Raw genomic sequence first — 18408 nt, forward strand, 5'->3', positions numbered from 1 at the left:
ATTTCCCAACTTCAATCACTCACACCCTTCAATAAGGAGATACTAGTAGCCACAGTTGCTTGATGTAGTTCTCACAGTCAGGAAACAGAAGTAGGAACTGCTTGGTTATAGGGGTGGAAAGGTTGGCTAATGAAAGATCATGTCTAAGGTCTCTTCCAGGCATAAAAAATATCCCCTGGCTGTAAAACTCCTGTAACCCTCCCTTGTGAGTCACAGCAGGTAACTGTCACAAACCTCTTTAACAGCTGTGCTCTCAGGAAAGACTGGATTTACAGAAACAATCTTGGGCTATGAGAATATACCTCACAAGCACTTTCCCAAGGCAGGAACCAATTTCAGTTAAATTCCTTTGGACAGGATCTACAACAGTTCATTGAGCTCTGGGCACTTAGCTTCTGTTTAATCATAATGATAATGAAAAATACATTAAAATAGGAATAAAGGCCAAGCTCACTTTGCATATCTTCATTTACTAGATTGTTACACATAAATTAAACCCAGATTTAACTTCTGATCTGAATAATTTAACAGAGCCAAAGAACTTCACAAAATAAGTTGGGAGGGGGGGAGGAAGGAGGGTCACTAAAGAAGGTATCAAAGTGTCAGTTTACACACTAAATGAAGCTTGGACCTAAGGGGGTACTTGGTGATCAAAACCAGTAAGAAAATAATATTTATTTATTACTCCCTTATTAAGAATACAGAGCTTTCCTGTGAGCTTTCATTAAAAAACAAAAACCAGTAATACCCATATATTGCATGCTATATATTAAAGGCATTCTACATTGTGGCACTTATAAACTACTTGAATTTTGCTTCAACAGAATTATGTAGAAGGAGGGAGATGCCTGAGGGATTGCTTGGGACACACAGAGATTTCTTCTCCAAGCTCCTCCTCCCCCTTCATTAATGTGTTTTATGCATAAATGGTCTGATTGGATTTTTAAAAGATAATAAATTTTATTTCTAAGAAAAATCAATTTTAAAAGTTTAATATAAGATATTCTTATATAATCTTTACCCCATCCTTGTAATTTGATGGATGATAAAGTCTTTGTACAATGGATCTCTTAACTTCTTATGGATCTCTAATCTTTCCTGCTTGATTCCTCTACCCACTGCAGTAGAAGAAAATTGTTCTAAATTTTGAAGTACTCACATGATATCAAGAAATAAACTTATATATGAAGGGATAGAAAAATTTGTCTCAATTCAGGCAAACCTTCAATGTTCAGAAGTCCATGACAGTGATAAAAATGAAGAATGGAGAAAAGCAGAAACTGCTGATAGTGATAGCTCAGAAAATAAGATTGATTAGACAAAGATCCAGGTAGCAGAAGTCATATTCAGTGAATTTCAGCTTTTTTTTCCTCCTTCTTCTTCTTTCATCAGCTCTTTTCCTGAAAGATAAGTGCTTTCTACAGTTTCCTGACATGAAGGCCACAAAACAAATACCTTTGTTTTTTCTCTAATGCAATGGGTTTTGTTTCATTTTTTTCTGTATTTAAGTCTTTTTTTCCTCCAAGTCTCATAAATTGTTAAAAATTAAAGAATATTAAATTCTTTAAAGTTCAGTAGCATGCTGATTCATTTATGGTGATAATGTAAAATATTAGAAAGGATTTGAATTAGTACATTATTGACCTATGGAGATTCAGTGTGCATCACAGTATTTTCACTTTGTTATTGTTGGTTTTTGTTTGCTTGTTGTTGGGTTTTTTTTTTTCTTTCTAGTGTTTTTTTTCTTCTGATCTGATTTTTCTTGCATAACATGACCCGTATAGAATTATGTTTATAAGATTTGAGCATGTTTGACCTATATCAGATTGTTTGCTATCTTGGAGAGGGGGGACAGGGAGAGAGGGAGAAAATTTTAGATCACAAGTTTTTGCAGAGTGGGTACTGAAAACTATCTTTGCATATGTTTGAAAAAATAAAATAATATTTTAAAAAATTAGTACATTATTGTTTTGGAAATATATTAAGTCTCAGTTTCACATGTTAAATATGGCTATTTAAGAGCAAATTAGGCTCTATTTATGCGATCACCTCCACAAAGTCAAAAGATGAAGCCTTTGAGTAGACCTTGATCTCTTAACAAGGTATGGAAATGGCTACTGATAGCACATAAAGATGACTCCAATTTTGGACATGCAGAGTCTGAAATGACTAAGGGGCATGTGATTCAAGGTGTCCAAAAGGTAGCTGGTTGTAGACAGCGGGACTTTGGAGAAATATACTTGAAACAAGGTGTTAACTAACTCAGAGGAATTGATGAGACAATGGTTATCTAGTTTACATATATTTAGTACTTAGCATGGTGATATAATGGTTCTCTAGTTCATACATATTCAGTATGCTGTAATGATGTAATTGTAATAGGATATATAAGAACTGGGGACAGGAAGTCAGACAGAAGTCAAATCTGCAGACTGGCAGAGGAGACTGAGTCAGATTATGACAGACACAGACTGTGTAAGAAACAATAAACACTTTGGACTTTATTCCTAACTATTCTCGTAGTGATTATTCTACTGAGACCAAGACTGGTCCCAAGGCTCTCTAGAAAGCTAACCCAGACATTACAGTTGGTGATATTAGATTAAAGCTCAGAAGAAAGGCTAGGGCTGGATGTATAGATCTGGGAATTATCTTCAAAGGGATGATAACTGAACCTAAGAGAGCTGGTGAAATAATCAAAATGTATAAAGGGAAAAGGGCCCAAAACAAAGCCTTGAGGGACACTTATAGTTAGGAGCTTAAATCTGAATGAAAATAGAAAAATCATATTCAAGTTTCTGAACTCAACTTTTTGGTGAGAAGAATTTCACTACAGTTCCTCACAGAAAGAATAAATATGTACCATTGGAGGTAGAAAAACAGAAAGGGCCAGAGACTGGAAAAAGAAGGGCAGAATGAGAAATTACCTTCAACTCCTACTGTGAATAATGGCTCATGGAGAACATTATCCCTTGCACTCACTTCTGTTCCAACTTTTCCCCTCCCTCCCTATCCCCCTTCCCCCAGATGGCAAGCAGTCCTATACATGTTAAATATATCACAGTATATCCTACATACAATATATGTGTGCAGAACCAAACAGTTCTCTTGTTGCACAAGAAGAATTGCATTCAGAAGGGGAAAATAACCCGAGAAGAAAAACCAAAATGCAAACAGTTTACATTCATTTCCCAGTGTTCTTTCTTTGGGTGTAGCTGGGAAGCCTCAAAATTAAAGTAGCATTATAAGTCTAGAGGATAGTACCATTTTCTAGGGAAATGTGAGGTTCACCAGAGGAAGAGTTATTGGTTGTTTCCTCTTAGAATCTCCACTTTAAGAAAGGGTCCCAGGCTAGCCATGTTCATGTCATTCTTGGCCTTCCTTCTCTGCCTTTAACCTTCTAATCTTGGAAGTTGCCTTTGTCACTGAGTCTCATCATTCTCAATTTGAAAAATCCCTCCAACCCAAGAGATCTTTTCCTTGATTGGCCATTTCCTTTCAGATCTTCCATGTAAGAGTAGGGTTGCCAGGACAGCCATGTTTACTTCTTCATTCCTTCCAGAGCTCCACACCCAACTGTCCAAAGCCACCATATTTACTCTCCATTCTACCCTCCTTTTCAGTTTCCTTTTGTATGTTTTCTTCCTTCACTTGAATGTAAGTTCCTCCAGAGTAGGGACTGTCATTTTGCTGTCTGTATTCTGTATTCCCAATGCTTAGCACAGTGCCCAGTACATAGTTAGTATTTAATCAATTCTTGATTTGACTTTTATCAGAGAGGAGAGAGGACATCTCTCTGCAGTCCCCTTGTGCTTACCTTTCAGGAAAATATCAACTATAGAGCAGTGCTATAAGTCTGGAGGACTATGTAGTTCACTTAAAAAAATAAGTGAAGTTACATTGACTGTTATCTTGATTTTCAGATTCCTGAAAGCCCTTTCTAATGTTTTTATGAGATGAAGAAAGGACAATAAATATGTATGTGTGCAAGAGTACATGTGCACACTTTAGTGCTTTGTGAGGGGGCCAAGGGCCTCAATGTCCTTGAGTCTAGACAAAATGGACCTAATTTTGAGATTCTTAAGGAAATCCTGGGTGGTAATATGTACAAAGTATGACTTGTGGAAAATTCTTAAGAACAAACCCAAATCCACCTGACTCTAGAGCTTGAGATATTGGGACATGGATTACACACATAATGTCTTCTGTCTTCCCAAATTAAAAATGCCTTTAATTCTGCAAAGGGTAGTTTTTAAATTAAAATAACTTAGATTTCTCTCAAAGTGTTTTTCCCCCTGATATTTTGTACCCACCATACCTCCTTTGCCAATTCAATGGCCTACATTTTCTAGAAACTGACTGGCTGATTCTAATGAATCAAAAGAAAAGCCAGAACAACATTTTAGAAATTTGAAAACCAGGGATGGAATCTCTGGGAATCCCCAATAAAATGAAAATGATTTTGTGTGTGTGTGTGTGTGTGTGTGTGTGTGTGTGTGTGTGTGTATTGTGGTATAGTATATATATACATATATATATATATATGTTTATAAATGAGAGTATAAAGATTATGTGGTCTGACTCTTCCCCTGACTATCTGCTGTTATTGATCTTTTTAGGGGTTATAGGAGAATGAAATTATATAAGTTGAATCTCTAATAACTAATTGCGGTGAAGCTCAAAAGGTTACAGTTGGGTTTTTTTTTGTTTGTTTATTGGCTCATTAACACAGAACCATTCATCTTAAGCATTCTATTTTAAAAGAATTTATCAAGATAATCCCATTATCCTCAGATAACGAGGGTACATTTAGAGGTTTCAATTTGTATATTTTGGAGTTAATAAAATCTAAGCATTTAAGAACCCTTAGTTTTAAACATTTAATAAATATAAAAGTATCTCAATATTGCTAGCCTTTTTCTTTCACTGGTCTCCATACTACATCTTACAGTATATTGTGGATAAAGGATATATGGTATAGAGGAAAGACCATTTGCCTAGTGCCAGGCAAGACATATGTTCAAATTTCATCTCTCATGACCACTAGTAAAGTCCTTCACTGATTTTCTTATCAGCAAAATGGCAATAATGCCTGCAGATTAACCACTTTCCAAAGTGACTGTGAAGATCAAATTAAAATATATATAAAATGCTTTGCAAATTTTAAAAATATTCAGATAGCCTGTGAGTATCATCATCTGTAAAATGGATAATAATTAATTTGTAATACTTTCTAGGGAGCTATAAAGATTAAACTTAAATTTCAGTATCCTTTTCTATTAAATGGGAATAATATCTGTATAGTAACTACTCTCCAGGGTTATAAAGTTCAAATGAGAAGATATGATATGTGCTTTGCAAAACTTAAGAACATTATATAAATGTCAGCTTGTCTAAAAGCTTCAATTTTGAGTTAGAGGACCTGGATTTGGATCTCAGTTGTGCCTAAATCTATGATTTTAGGGAGTAATTTTGAGAGAAACATGATTAATCTGTAACCAAATCCCTGGTCACCCCCTCAAGAAGATTCTCAGAAGATTCTCAGAAAACAAATGAACAGTCCGTTGGGCTAAGACAAAGACTTGGAGAAAGAACAAAAGAATTCTTTCTAGCTTGGTAGGACCTGTCAGAATCATAGGTACAAGACAAAGTCAGGGTTATCTTGCCAACTCCACAAATCAATTGAGTAGTATTCTAGTGAAAAAAAAATACAATGTACACATATGAATTCATATTTTATTTACTTTGGGTGATTTATTGATTCATTTGAATGATTTCCTTCTCCATCTTCATTAATTCCTTGTACTTAGAGGTGATCTTTTCAGGTATGACTACTTTATCAAAAGTAGTAGTCTTTAAAATTTGAAGATTTGGTAGTCAAAACCAAACTGTATGTGTTTTTATATACATGCACATGTATTTTACATATGCAAATATATACACATATATATGTCCTCACCAACACTGCCCTCCACTGGAACATTTAATAAATCAAGAACTTATTATATAATTATATTAAAGTTAATGAATACAATGTGGCACTCATTTGTTTGTAGGTTTCTTGTTACTGGTATCACAAATATTGTGGGATCCTCCATCACTGAAGTTGCAGCATTTGCTAGAAGGCTTTTAAATGGCTTTCTTAATTGAGTGGTATGTATCCTGCAGCATTTTTGCATTAAGCAGATAATCGGGGATTTCTTTCTAGATTAATGAGTGCTTAGCACAGTGCCTGGCCCAGAGCAGATATTAATAAATATTTATTGATTGACAATAATTGATTAAAGAATGATGATGATGATGAAGATGATAGGCAATATGGATACAGAGCTGATCTCTCAGTAATGAAGCCCTGGATTCATATCCCACCTCTGACACACGTGGACTGTATGACCCCAAGCAAGTCCACCAGGAGCCCAAGCAACTCTAAGACTGTACAGTGAGCAGAACAAGTACCATTAGTACTTTAGTCATTAGTCAGGGATATTCCTCACTAGAAGCTCCCTATACTCATGAAATGATGGATTCTTTTTTTAATTAGAAAAATGGGGGTGGGAGGGGAAGAGTTTCTATATGAGTTTCATGATAAACACGTGGCAGAGAATTACTAAATAACCTTTTGGGAACAGCATCTGATGTCTATTCAAGAAAAACATTCAAGTTACCCATTGGGACTAGCCTCTTGCAAAAGACATCAACTGTAACTTCTGCTGTTTTTCCTCTCTTTTTTTTTTCATTATTTCTGTCTCATTCTTTGTGTATCTCATTTCCCTTTCCCTTCTCCCTTATCCCCTTCTCTCTGTAGTTTGTCTCTATTTTTTTTATTCTTTCTCATATCTATTCCTCTCTTTCATGTCTCTCTTCTTTCATGTCTGTCCTTCTCTTTCACGTCTGTCTCTGTCTCTTCTCTCATTCTCTCTCTGCCTGTCCCTTCTCTCTCACTCACTCATTCTCAGGTAGACCAAGATTAAAAGATTTCAAAAAACGACAGGAGACATGTCCCAAAATGAAGTCATCAGTCATCATCTTTCCCCAAATATTTCTGTTAACCGCAAGGTCATCTTTGTCATCCAGGCTTGAGACAACAGAAACATCTTTTTGACTTCCTTCCCTCTCCTTTCTCACATGAAATCATCTGGCCAATTCTGATATACCTACCTGCACATTATCCTTCACATCTATAGCCTCTGCTCCATTCACAATTGCCACAATCAAAATCTTAATATTTCTCTTTTGAAATATTTTAATATAATTTAATTGCTCTATCCATCCTCTCCATCCACTTCGGTATCCATATAATCTTCCTTTGAATACCTTTGTTCCACTGTTCTAAAACTTTTAGCAGTTCCCTCCTACTAAATAATAGATAAATATTTTAGATTGGCAATTAATTGGCAATAATCTGCCTCTTATTTTTCTTTCCAGCCTTATCTGAAAATATTCACCTTCATAAGGCTTATGTCACCTCACAGCATACTAGCCACCTGAATCTTAACCAGTCCCTCCAGTCCTACTTTTGCTAACACAATCTCCTTACAGGAATCCTCCTCCAACCTCTCTGCCTGTTGAAATCCCCTTCCTTCTGTCAAAACCCATCTCGGGTGTCAGCTCTCCCTGCTCAGAAAAATTTTAATGACATTCCTAAATTGATTTGATCTCTCCCTCTTCAAATTTCTCATAACATTTTATCTTCTCAGCACTAAATGATAACTTCCTTATATTATTCAATGTGCATACAACCCCTACAGACTCCTTCCCATTAGACTTTTAGTTCCTTGCGGGCAAGGATTGGGTCTCATTTTATTGAGTCTCATTCTCAAGGAATAGATTTTTAAGATGCATTTGAATAGAACTGTGCAGCAAGAAAGTTTTTCAACCATTTATTATTATTGTTCTTGTTGTTATTATTGCTCTCTCAAAATACTTTTCCAGGGACAAACTTCTCAGATAAAAATGGGACTAAGAGATTTCCTTCAGACCTTCAGTTTGGTCTATCCTAATTTTCCTTTTCCCAATTCCATTATACAGAAATATCCACAAGTAACAGGAATAAGAGTATTCTAAAGAATGCTAGAAAAGTAAGTGAGCTCAAAGATAATTTCTTCAAACCCCCTCATTCTTCAGATTAGGATTCAACAAAATTTAATGACTTATTAGCTCATAAAATTCCATAAAACTCAGATCTTCCCTCAGGTATTGCCATTAAAAGAGAGCTTTTACCCTGTTCTGCTAATGAATCTCCCATTTGTCCAAATTGAATTTTTTTTGCTTAAAAACCATAGCATTGTTCTTTGTCAGGATTTGCTTCTCTTTCTCCTTAAAGGTAAAAGAAGAGATCCACCTTATCTTCCAGAAAAACAATATGGTAATAATGAAGAGGAGAGGAGGATAAATTCACAAAAGTTCTGAACCTCCAGGAGGGACTGTGGGGGCTGAATATATTTTCAAAACTTATTTCGGAAGTAATGAGGGCTTATTCACATTGCAAGGATTTATCCCTCCTTAGTGTTGTGCAAATCTGCCAATTTGCACAGAGATACAGCTCGGTGGTGAGAGTCTCCTGTGAATATGAACAGCCTGGTACCCTAGAGCAGAATACTGCATACTTAAAAGTAGGGTAAAAGTAGCACTCCTACAAGGCGGATGTTAAAGAGTCTTTTCCTCCTTACATAGGCCAATACAATTCTGTGCCAGAGCCTCCAAATCTCATGCTAGAAGATATTAGGGAGACTTCAATCCCAATTATTCCCTCTACTTATTTAAAATAATAGGAAAAAGCAAAAGTGAAAAAAAAAAAAAAAACTTGTTTTTTCCTCCCACCAGTTTGACAATCATGAAATTGATCCCAGTTTTATTAGTCTTCTGCTTGTTAGAAAGTATTAGTTTGCTAAAGGGCTGTTACAAACTGGTGCCCTGGGAGTATGGATACAGGAATCCTCTTGATTAGGTCTTCAATCCTTGGCCAACATGACTTTGCCTTCCCATTGCTAGTCAGACAGAAGTCTCATTCAAAATAATTTAGTTCATTCTTCAATTGACTGTGAAATGACACAAATGTTCCTCAAGCCTAGCAATATGTCAGAAGTGACAAAAGGGTTTAAGGTGGGAGGAGAATTGGTTGGCATTTTATCTAAGCGGCCAAAGTGAATTTCCTAGATCACATGAAAGATATTTCATGCTCAAAAAGTAGCAAGGATTATTATCCCTGTATTATGATGGGAATAATGGAGAAAACTGAAGCCCGAGAGATAAGAAGGCTTACATAGGTCAGTAACTAGTATCAGAAATCAATTTTAAACCCAGAGCTCTCTAACCTAGTAGCCTTTCCACTAGTCCATATTCCACAGGTTCACCTGGATGCTAACCATACCAGAGATGTCAAAGCTTTCTTGTCTAGTTAAAGACATGTAGAGTTTAAAAAGGTTGAATAGACATAATTTTGTTAATAATGCCAACTTTTTAACAGAAAGATGGTCATTTGGCCATCTCTCCAAAAACAGTCATGTTAGAGGCTCACAGTTCATAAGCATATCAAGAGTGCTTCCAAGAATAGCAATTAATTCTGATTGGTTAAAAATTACTAAGAAAATGAATATTACAATGAGACTGGCCCCCAACTTTGAATGTTATTTACTTAAGCTATTTCCAGCCTAGAGAAATCTTTTCAAAGAATTTATTCCTACCCAAATCTGAGAACACAATGGCTTGATCCATTTGAGTGAGATCTGGATAGAGGAGAAGGCTAACTCAATCTCCAGAGACTAAGGTTTTGAAATGAAGATAAAAGAAAAAGGGGGAAATTTGAATTTCCCAAATCATTGTGGAGAAATATATATATATATATATATCTTGTACTATATAAATCCATTAGAAATTTTCAAAGGATAATTTCTAAATACAAAAGCAACTTATTCCATATGAAGCTAAATGCAAAGATTATGCTAACTAGATAGAATTTGTTAATGTGTAATTAAAAGTCTGGCTGTAAATTAGATTGGTTGGCACAATTGATGGTACCATCCCTGGTTTTTCTCTTCCCCCATCCATATTCCTGGTGGATAATGAACAAAGGAGATTCTCACTTAGACTAGAAATTGGAACCGTCCCCACTTTCAAATATGGGGGGCCTCAATTCCTCACAGAGGCTATTATTTTTTTTTATCCTATCTGTTAGAAATCTCTATAAGCCTTTTCTCAAGTGCTTGGACCTCCAGTTGAGAATGATATTTTGTATCTACCTCCTGCCAGCTCCCATCACTCCCCCTCAAAAAAAAAAAAAAAAAACTTCCTCTTAAGAGAATAATTTTTCTATTGATCTTCATTCTTCACAATCAATCAATCTATTAACAAGCATTTTTTAAAACTCCTTAGTACATATTTCACTCTTGGAAGGGATAGAAAAATTAAATACCAAAAGGTTTCTGCTCTCAAGAAGTTTATATTCTATCAAGGAAACAATATGTATATAGAATATGCCCAGAAAGATAGTAAACTGTGCATACTTTTTGATCGCTCTAGACTTATATCTCAAAGAAATCAAATAAGAAGAGATATTATATGTACAACATATTTATAATAGCTCTTTTTTATGGTAGCCCTAAATTACAAAGTGAGGAGAGTGTCTAAACAAATGGTGGCATATGAAAATAATAGAATATTATTATGTCATAATAACTGATAAAATAGATTCATCTTTTCTTCTTTTTTTTTCTTTTTTTCATTCCTTCCCTGCTTACTTCCTTCTTTCCTTCCATGTTCTTTGATCTGGGATGATCTGCCCTTTCTTTACCACCCTCTTCCCCTTAAACCAAACAAAGTATGGACACTCAAGGGACTTTGACTCTACTGCAATTCAGCACTCAACAACTCAAATGATATCAGCTTTAGGTTCCCTACAAGCAGAAAAAAAAAGCTGAAATGGACAATTTCATTTGTTTTTAGATTGTTCATAGTGCATTTATTTTTTTTTCTAGTTATTCTTGTACATCCTTTTTTTTTTTTTAATAATTTTTATTGACAGGAAATGGACAATTTCAAAGGAAAAGTGGGGAGATCTTTATGAACTGAAAGAGAGGAAAGTGAGCAGAAGTAGAAGAATTTATACGACAACATTATGAAGAAAAATATCTTTGAGAGACTTTACATGTCTGATCAAAGCAATAATAAATCACAACTTTAAATGAATGAAGATGAACTATTCCACTCATCTCTTACCAGAGAGAGAATGAACTTAAAATGAAGAATGAGGGATATGTTTTCATACATGGCTAATGTGGTCATTTGTTTTGCAGATTCTCTCTCTCTCTCCCTCTCTCTCTCTCTCTCTCTCTCTCTCTCTCTCTCTCTCTCTGTCTGCTGTCTGTCTGTCCCCCTCTCCCCCAATTTGCTCAATGGGCAGCAGAGTACTGGGGAAACATTAATTTAAAAATGCTTATTAATTGAAATATAAAAAGTAAACTATTTTTAAAAAGAAAATTATATATGGACACATAAATAAATACAAGCTATCTACAAAGTAAATACAAAGTCATGGTGATGAAATGGGGAAACCCAAGTAACTGGTGAATTAGAACTATTACAGGCATAATACAAGTAGTGCTTGAACTGAACCTTGAGAAGTACCCTTTGAAAAGTATCCTTAGGAGAGGGTAAATCCTGTGTAAGGAACAGCAACTAGCACATTTTGGTTGAAATGCACATTACATCACAGGGACAAATATGTAATCAGGACAGAAAGACAGGTTCAAGTGAATCTGTGAAGGGCTTTAAGTAGCAAAAAGAAAAGTGCATATATTATCCTAAACACAACAGAAAGGAACTGAAAATTTTGGAGAGAAGCATTCAGACTTGTGCCATAAGAGTATAATTTTAGTTACTATGTGAAATGAAGAGGTAGAAAGGAGAAAAACTCAAGGCATGGAGAACTTTTCCAAGACCATTGCAAGAAGATGCAATGAGAGCTTGAACTAGGGTTAAACCTAAAATTTTCTAATTTATACTAAATTGTATTTTGCTTTAATCACATTTAAATGTAACCTAGCTGTTGTTGTTAGAAATGTTGTAGAAAAATGAGTAAACTAATACATTTTAATGTTAATGGAGCTGTAAATTAATCCAACCATCCCAGAAAGCAATTTGTAATTATATGAAGAAAGTAACTAAAATATCTATGTATTTTGTCTTAGAATTTCCACTGCTGAGCATAAGACGATAAGATGATAAGAAGAAAGACATATACCAAAATTTTTGAACTACCACTTTTTGTAGTAGCAAAAAATTGGAAACAGAGTATCAACCAGATGATGATTCAAATCCACGAATGTAACAGAATATTACAATGAGGTAAGAAACAATTAACAGAAGAATATAGAAGCATGAGAAGTCTTACATGAACTGATACAAAATGAAGCAAGCAGGACCAGAAAAGCACACATATATTGAATGGGAAAGGAAGAAATAAAAAAAATTAAGATGTAAAAAATAAAAATATAGATATCAGAAAAATGGATAACAAAAAAAAAATCAATAAAAAAGCAGTAAATAAAAAGGACAACAATAAAATGATTTATAATGAAGTTTGGCCCCAGGTCAGAGTGTACATTGCCTCACTTCTCTGTAGGAATAAAAAACTGCAAATGCAGAATACAGCAAAAGTTTTAAATGCATTGGTTAATTTTGCTGGGGAAGTAGGGGGATTCTTGGCATATTTCTATTATTATAAGAGATGGTTTCCTAGGAAGTCAAGAAGGGATTATATCCAGAAATGTAAATGATGTAGAACCAAAAACGTCTCTCCCTCCCATATAAACAGATAGATATTTTGTATCTATATCAATATATATGCATATATACACACATACACAAATACAAACATCGACATATGTGGATATATACACACACACATATGCATATATATGCATGCATACACAAAAATAAATGAATAGATCTACCCTTTGATGACAATGTGTTTCATCATTATGTGGTTTTGTGTTCCAAGTATCCATGCCCTTCATACCATCTTTATCTGTGGGTATTACATTAGCTTCTTCTGTGAGAATAATGCAATTTTCCTTGATTGTTTCCTCAAATGCAGGACACAGATGTCTTCAGAAATATAATAAATAAAAATAATTGGCATTTAAATTGTTTTTGACATTTGCAAAATACTTTATATAAACTACCTCCTTTGATCCACACAATTAATCTTCTGAGATTAATATTACTTATATTATTTACTCCACTTTATAGGTAAGAAAACTGACACAAAATATAGCAAATTTCATGGGCAGAATTTGAATCTAGGTCTTCCTGATTCCCTGTCCAGTATTCTCCCCACCACATCACACTGCTTTTCATATTTTCAGCTATGATTCTACAGAATAAGTCAGATTCTACAGAATAAAACTCAGAGAAGCAGGAAACAAAAAGGAAATATTGCTCTCCCAAGAATCCAAAATGCAAAACTGAAAAGATAAGACCTTTTCTCTGGACTAGTTCCCAGAATGCTGACCTGGAAGAAAACATGCAGATTCATTATCTAGCACTAAATGCTATTGGGGCAGAGTTCCTTGGCAGAGTTAGTCCAGATTTGTGCTTCCTAGTTCTATCAAACACTATGCTGAATCAGCATAGAAAGGAGTTGTGATGGGGTTGTTACAGCCAAGTATCAGACCCATACAACCCCTTTTTGATTGGAAGTATAGTTCCTTTGTATCATTTATGAGGATGTGGGGTATGGGTAACCACTCTAAAGATCTGCAAGTATTTCCAGCCACATGAGTCTCTTCTTCAGGTGACAGGGAAAAGATAACCAATAGGTACAATAGCAAATCCTATTCCTTCATCCTTCCTATTTCAAAGAGCTTTGTTTGAAGGGAAACTGCCAATTTTCTATTTCCTAACAGGGAAGCACCTCCACTTCTCAGCTGATTCATAGAGCAAAGAGTATGACTGAAATAATGTTGCACCAAAGGAAAAGCAGGCTACTGGATGGACAAAATTTTCTAGGTTTCCCTTGATGATTCATTACTCAACTGGCCTCAGGGCAACAGTACTACAGAAGTCTATCATTACAGTTGTAAAAATTACGTCAAATACACACAATAAAAGTGACACCACTAATTCCTACTGAGGGGAAAGAGATTTTATCACAGCACATATAAGGTTACTCCAGATTTCTTCCTTCCCCTTATTTATCACTGACTTTACTATTCCTAAAGTCTTTGAGTATCTTATTTACTGGATCAAACTTCAAGGCCCCCATGATCTGGATATAGCTAATTTTCCAATTACTTTGTTTTTTCCCAATTTCATCACAATTTTTATTAATAGGTCATTAGGAAAAACAATCATGGTAGGCATCTCTATTCATTCCTCTAATAAGCACTTCTACAAATAGTCCAGGTGTGAGGTGATGAAGACCCACACCAGGAAGAAAATGAAGTGTTTATCAGAGGTGCTACAAAAGCAAAATTGACAGGTGTTGGTGACAGACTGGATATGGAGAATGAAAGAGAGTAAGCAGCTGAAAAAACATCCAGGTCAGGACTCTGGATGACTAGAAGAGGATGGGGATATCCTTGACAATAATAGGGGAAGGAGGAAGGAAGGCCTGGTGGGAAACATAAGAAGTCCCATTTTCCACATGTGGAGTTTAAGATGTCTTCCAGACATCCAGTTCAGATAGATGCCAGCAGCGAGGTGAGAAGTCGGAGGGAGATAGAATGGAGACCCTCATTATCAAAGCTTTCTCGAAGAAGTTAGCTCCAAAAGGAAGGACAGATGTGTGACAATCGCTAGCAAAGATGGATGGATCAAGAGGGGCATGTTCACAGGCAGAAGGAAAGCAGCACGCAGACACAGAGAGACAAGATAAGTGAATGGATAGATGACAGGGACAATAAAGGGGGAAACTTGCTGGAGGATGGGATGAAATCACTTATGCACAGAGAGGGGTTTGTCCTGGCAAGGAGAAGGGCCACATTATGTGAGACAGGAGTGAATGCAGGGACACTGGCAGGCGGCATCTGGGTGATGTGAGATTAGGAAGAAAGACAAAAAGGAATCTCCTGAGGAACAGTCTCGATTTTTTTCAGTGAAATATGAGGCAATATTCTTAATGATGCAAGGGTAGAGGGGCAAAGGTAAGCTAAGGAAAGTCTAAAGAGGGATGAAAAGATCTAGAAAAGCCATAGTGGTGAGTTAATTAGGGAAGTAAAAGAATTTCCTTATAGTAGTTAAGGGCCCAATTAAGATCATGTAACATAAATATGTAGTAGATCCAGTCAATATGGTTTCATTATTTTCTCTAGTTTTGGCAGGAGTTGAGTAAGAGCAGTTAGCAGATGGTGGGAATCACCCAGGACTAAGGCTTGGCAGGGCAAGACTGGCAAAAAAGGGGGAGGGTTTGGGAAAAGGACAAAAAGAAAAGAACAGTGTAGAGATGGACTGTTTCATTAAGGTCTAAAAGAAGAAGGGAACAGAATTTAACCAGTTCAAGGATGATAAAGGCCTGAGAAGTACTAAGGAATCAATAAATTGGACATCACAGTGAGCATAAAGAATAAGATCTGCAATTTCAAAGCAGAAGGAGAGGTAAAATAACAATAGATTGTAATCAGAAAGGCAATTTCCTAATATGGAAATATGTTTTGCATTACTTTTAGGTATAAATGATATGTTGCTGCAAGGACAGAAAATTTGAAAATCATTTTTTTTTCAAATGAATGTTAAACTGCAGTATAAAATTCTCTTAAAAGATAAGGCAATAAATATGCATAAGAAACATTTGTGGATAATAGCAAGATCAAGAGTATACTATAGCTGAGGTAGAGGTATAGGTCATAGAAAATGAGCAATTCAAGGACCTAGGACGTAAGAATGTTTAATGTAGTATCAATATATACATTGAAGTCCCCTACTATGAGAACAAAAGAAGGAGAATATCCTAGTGGTGAGTGGGTAATACAGAGACAAGAATTTTGGTTGGGTGGTTGATACAGATTTAGCCAATTTCAAAAGAGGAAAAGTTACTGAGTGATGGTGGTAGAGATGAGCTTGGAAATGGCAATGGGGAGCAAGTAGTAATCCAACCTGCTCACCTCAACCACTGAGTGGAGGGAATAAATTAAAGAATACTCACTAACAGCAAGGCTTACCTCCCTCCTCAACATATGCAAGCAGTGGACAATATCTGTGGAAGAAGTCAGTTGCTAACAGAAACAGACAATGTGTTCATTTGTTTTGCTTTACATGGATGAAGCTATGATAACACTTTGTAACTGAATCTTTATGAATTAGAATCTTGAATTAACAAGAGGAGGCATCTGTACTGTGATTTCCCTGGAGGTCTTTTGGGCTCCAGTGTATTATAGGGATTTTGTAGAGACTGTCTGAATGCCAGTATTGTTGCCTCTTGTTACTATTTCTGAAATTCTCTTCTTCTATTAATGTCCTGGATTTTTTTTTTCATTTGAAAAGGTCTTAACCTATAATTTCATCAATGTAGGGAACTCTTAATATGAAAAAAATTTTCACCTATGCAGGTTGGCAACTCCTTTAACTTATCATCTTGGAAAGTTGCCTGAGAAATAGAGATTAAATAATTTGTCTCTGGTCAGACAGAGGTAAAACTCAAATCAACATCTTCCTTACTCTAAGGTTAGACCTTTATCCATTATAATATAATTTCTCTATCTGAGAAAATTAACTTTTCTTATTCATTTTTAAATTATATATAAATCTATGTACATAGATATATGTTACATATACATTTATATAATTTATAGTTTCAATATTTCAAAACAATTTCAGATATTTCAGTAAAATTTCAACATATTTTTTCTTTAATTATTTTATTGGCTTTCTTTGACTTAAGGAAATAACTGGTTATTATTTTACCTTCATCTTCTCTAACCCCATAATTATACTAGGAAACATAATACAAGTCAGAATATGATAAAGGCATATGAAGAATACAAAGTACTAAGAAGTTGGGTGAGAAAAGGATCCCTTCCAAAACAATAAACTGGGAAAACATTTTTACAATCAAAGGTTCTGATAAAGGCCTCATTTTCAAAATATATAGAGAATTGACTCTAATTTACAAGAAATCAAACCATTCTCCAATTGATAAATGGTCAAAGGATATGAACAGACAATTCTCAGACAAAGAAATTGAAACTATTTATAGACATATGAAAATATGCTCCAAATCATTATTAATCAGAGAAATGCAAATTAAGACAACTCTGAGATACCACTACACACCTGTCAGATTGGCTAGAATGACAGGGAAAGATAATGTGGAATGTTGGAGGGGATGTGGGAAAACAGGGACACTGATACATTGTTGGTGGAATTGTGAACACATCCAGCCATTCTGGAGAATTTTGGAATTATATTTGGAATTATGCTCAAAAAGTTATTAAACTGTGCATACCCTTTGATCCAGCAGTGTTTCTACGGGCTTATACCCCAAAGAGATACTAAAGAAGGGAAAGGGACCTGTATGTGCCAAAATGTTTGTGGCAGCCCTGTTTGTAGTGGCTAGAAGCTGGAAAATGAATGGATGCCCATCAATTGGAGAATGGTTGAGTAAATTATGGTATATGAATGTTATGGAATATTATTGTTCTGTAAGAAATGACCAGCAGGATGATTTCAGAGAGGCTTGGGGAAATTTACATGAACTGATGCTAAGTGAAGTGAGGAGAACCAGGAGATCATTATATACCTCAACAACGATACTGTTTGAGGATGTATTCTGATGGAAGTGGATCTCTTCGATAGAGAGCTAATTCAGTTTCAATTGATCAAGGATGAACAGAAGCAGCTACACCCAAAGAAAGAACACGGAGAAATGAATATAAACTGCTTGCATTTTTGTTTTTCTTCCCGGATTATTTATACCTTCTGAACTCAATTCTCCCTGTGCAACAAGAAAACTGTTCGATTCTGCACACATATATTGTATCTAGGATATACTGTAACCTATTCAATATGTAAAGGACTGCTTGCCATCTGGGGGAAGGGGTGAAGGGAGGGAGGGGAAAAATCGGAACAGAAGTGAATGCAAGGGATAATGCTGTAAAAAATTACCCTGGCATGAGTCCTATCAATAAAAAGTTATTATAATTTAAAAAAAGAGAGAGAGAGAGAGAGAGAGAGAAAAGGATCCCTTCCTAGTTGTGATATGGAATTAGCTTGTCAACAAAAAAATAGGCAAGAAGATTGATATTGAAGGTGAAGGGAAGAGTAATAAAGATGCTTAATTCTGAAGCCTTTATCCTAGCCTGTCAGCAAAAGATTTGTGAAAATTTATAAAAGGAAAACATTTTGAAGTATAACCAAGAAAATTCCAATAGAATAAAAAGTAGTGTTGTAGAGTTTTTTTTAATTTTTTTTTCT

General features: G+C 35.3%; 1 protein-coding gene across 1 annotated transcript in view; it reads right to left on the bottom strand.

Annotated features, from left to right (window-relative positions):
* Window positions 1-18408, bottom strand: part of FARS2 (phenylalanyl-tRNA synthetase 2, mitochondrial) — a 631382-nt gene that overhangs the window by 431426 nt on the left and 181548 nt on the right. The gene's annotated exons all lie outside the window — the stretch shown is intronic.

This window comes from Antechinus flavipes, chromosome 1, assembly GCF_016432865.1.
Source record: "Antechinus flavipes isolate AdamAnt ecotype Samford, QLD, Australia chromosome 1, AdamAnt_v2, whole genome shotgun sequence".
In the NCBI taxonomy this organism is placed as follows: domain Eukaryota; kingdom Metazoa; phylum Chordata; class Mammalia; order Dasyuromorphia; family Dasyuridae; genus Antechinus; species Antechinus flavipes.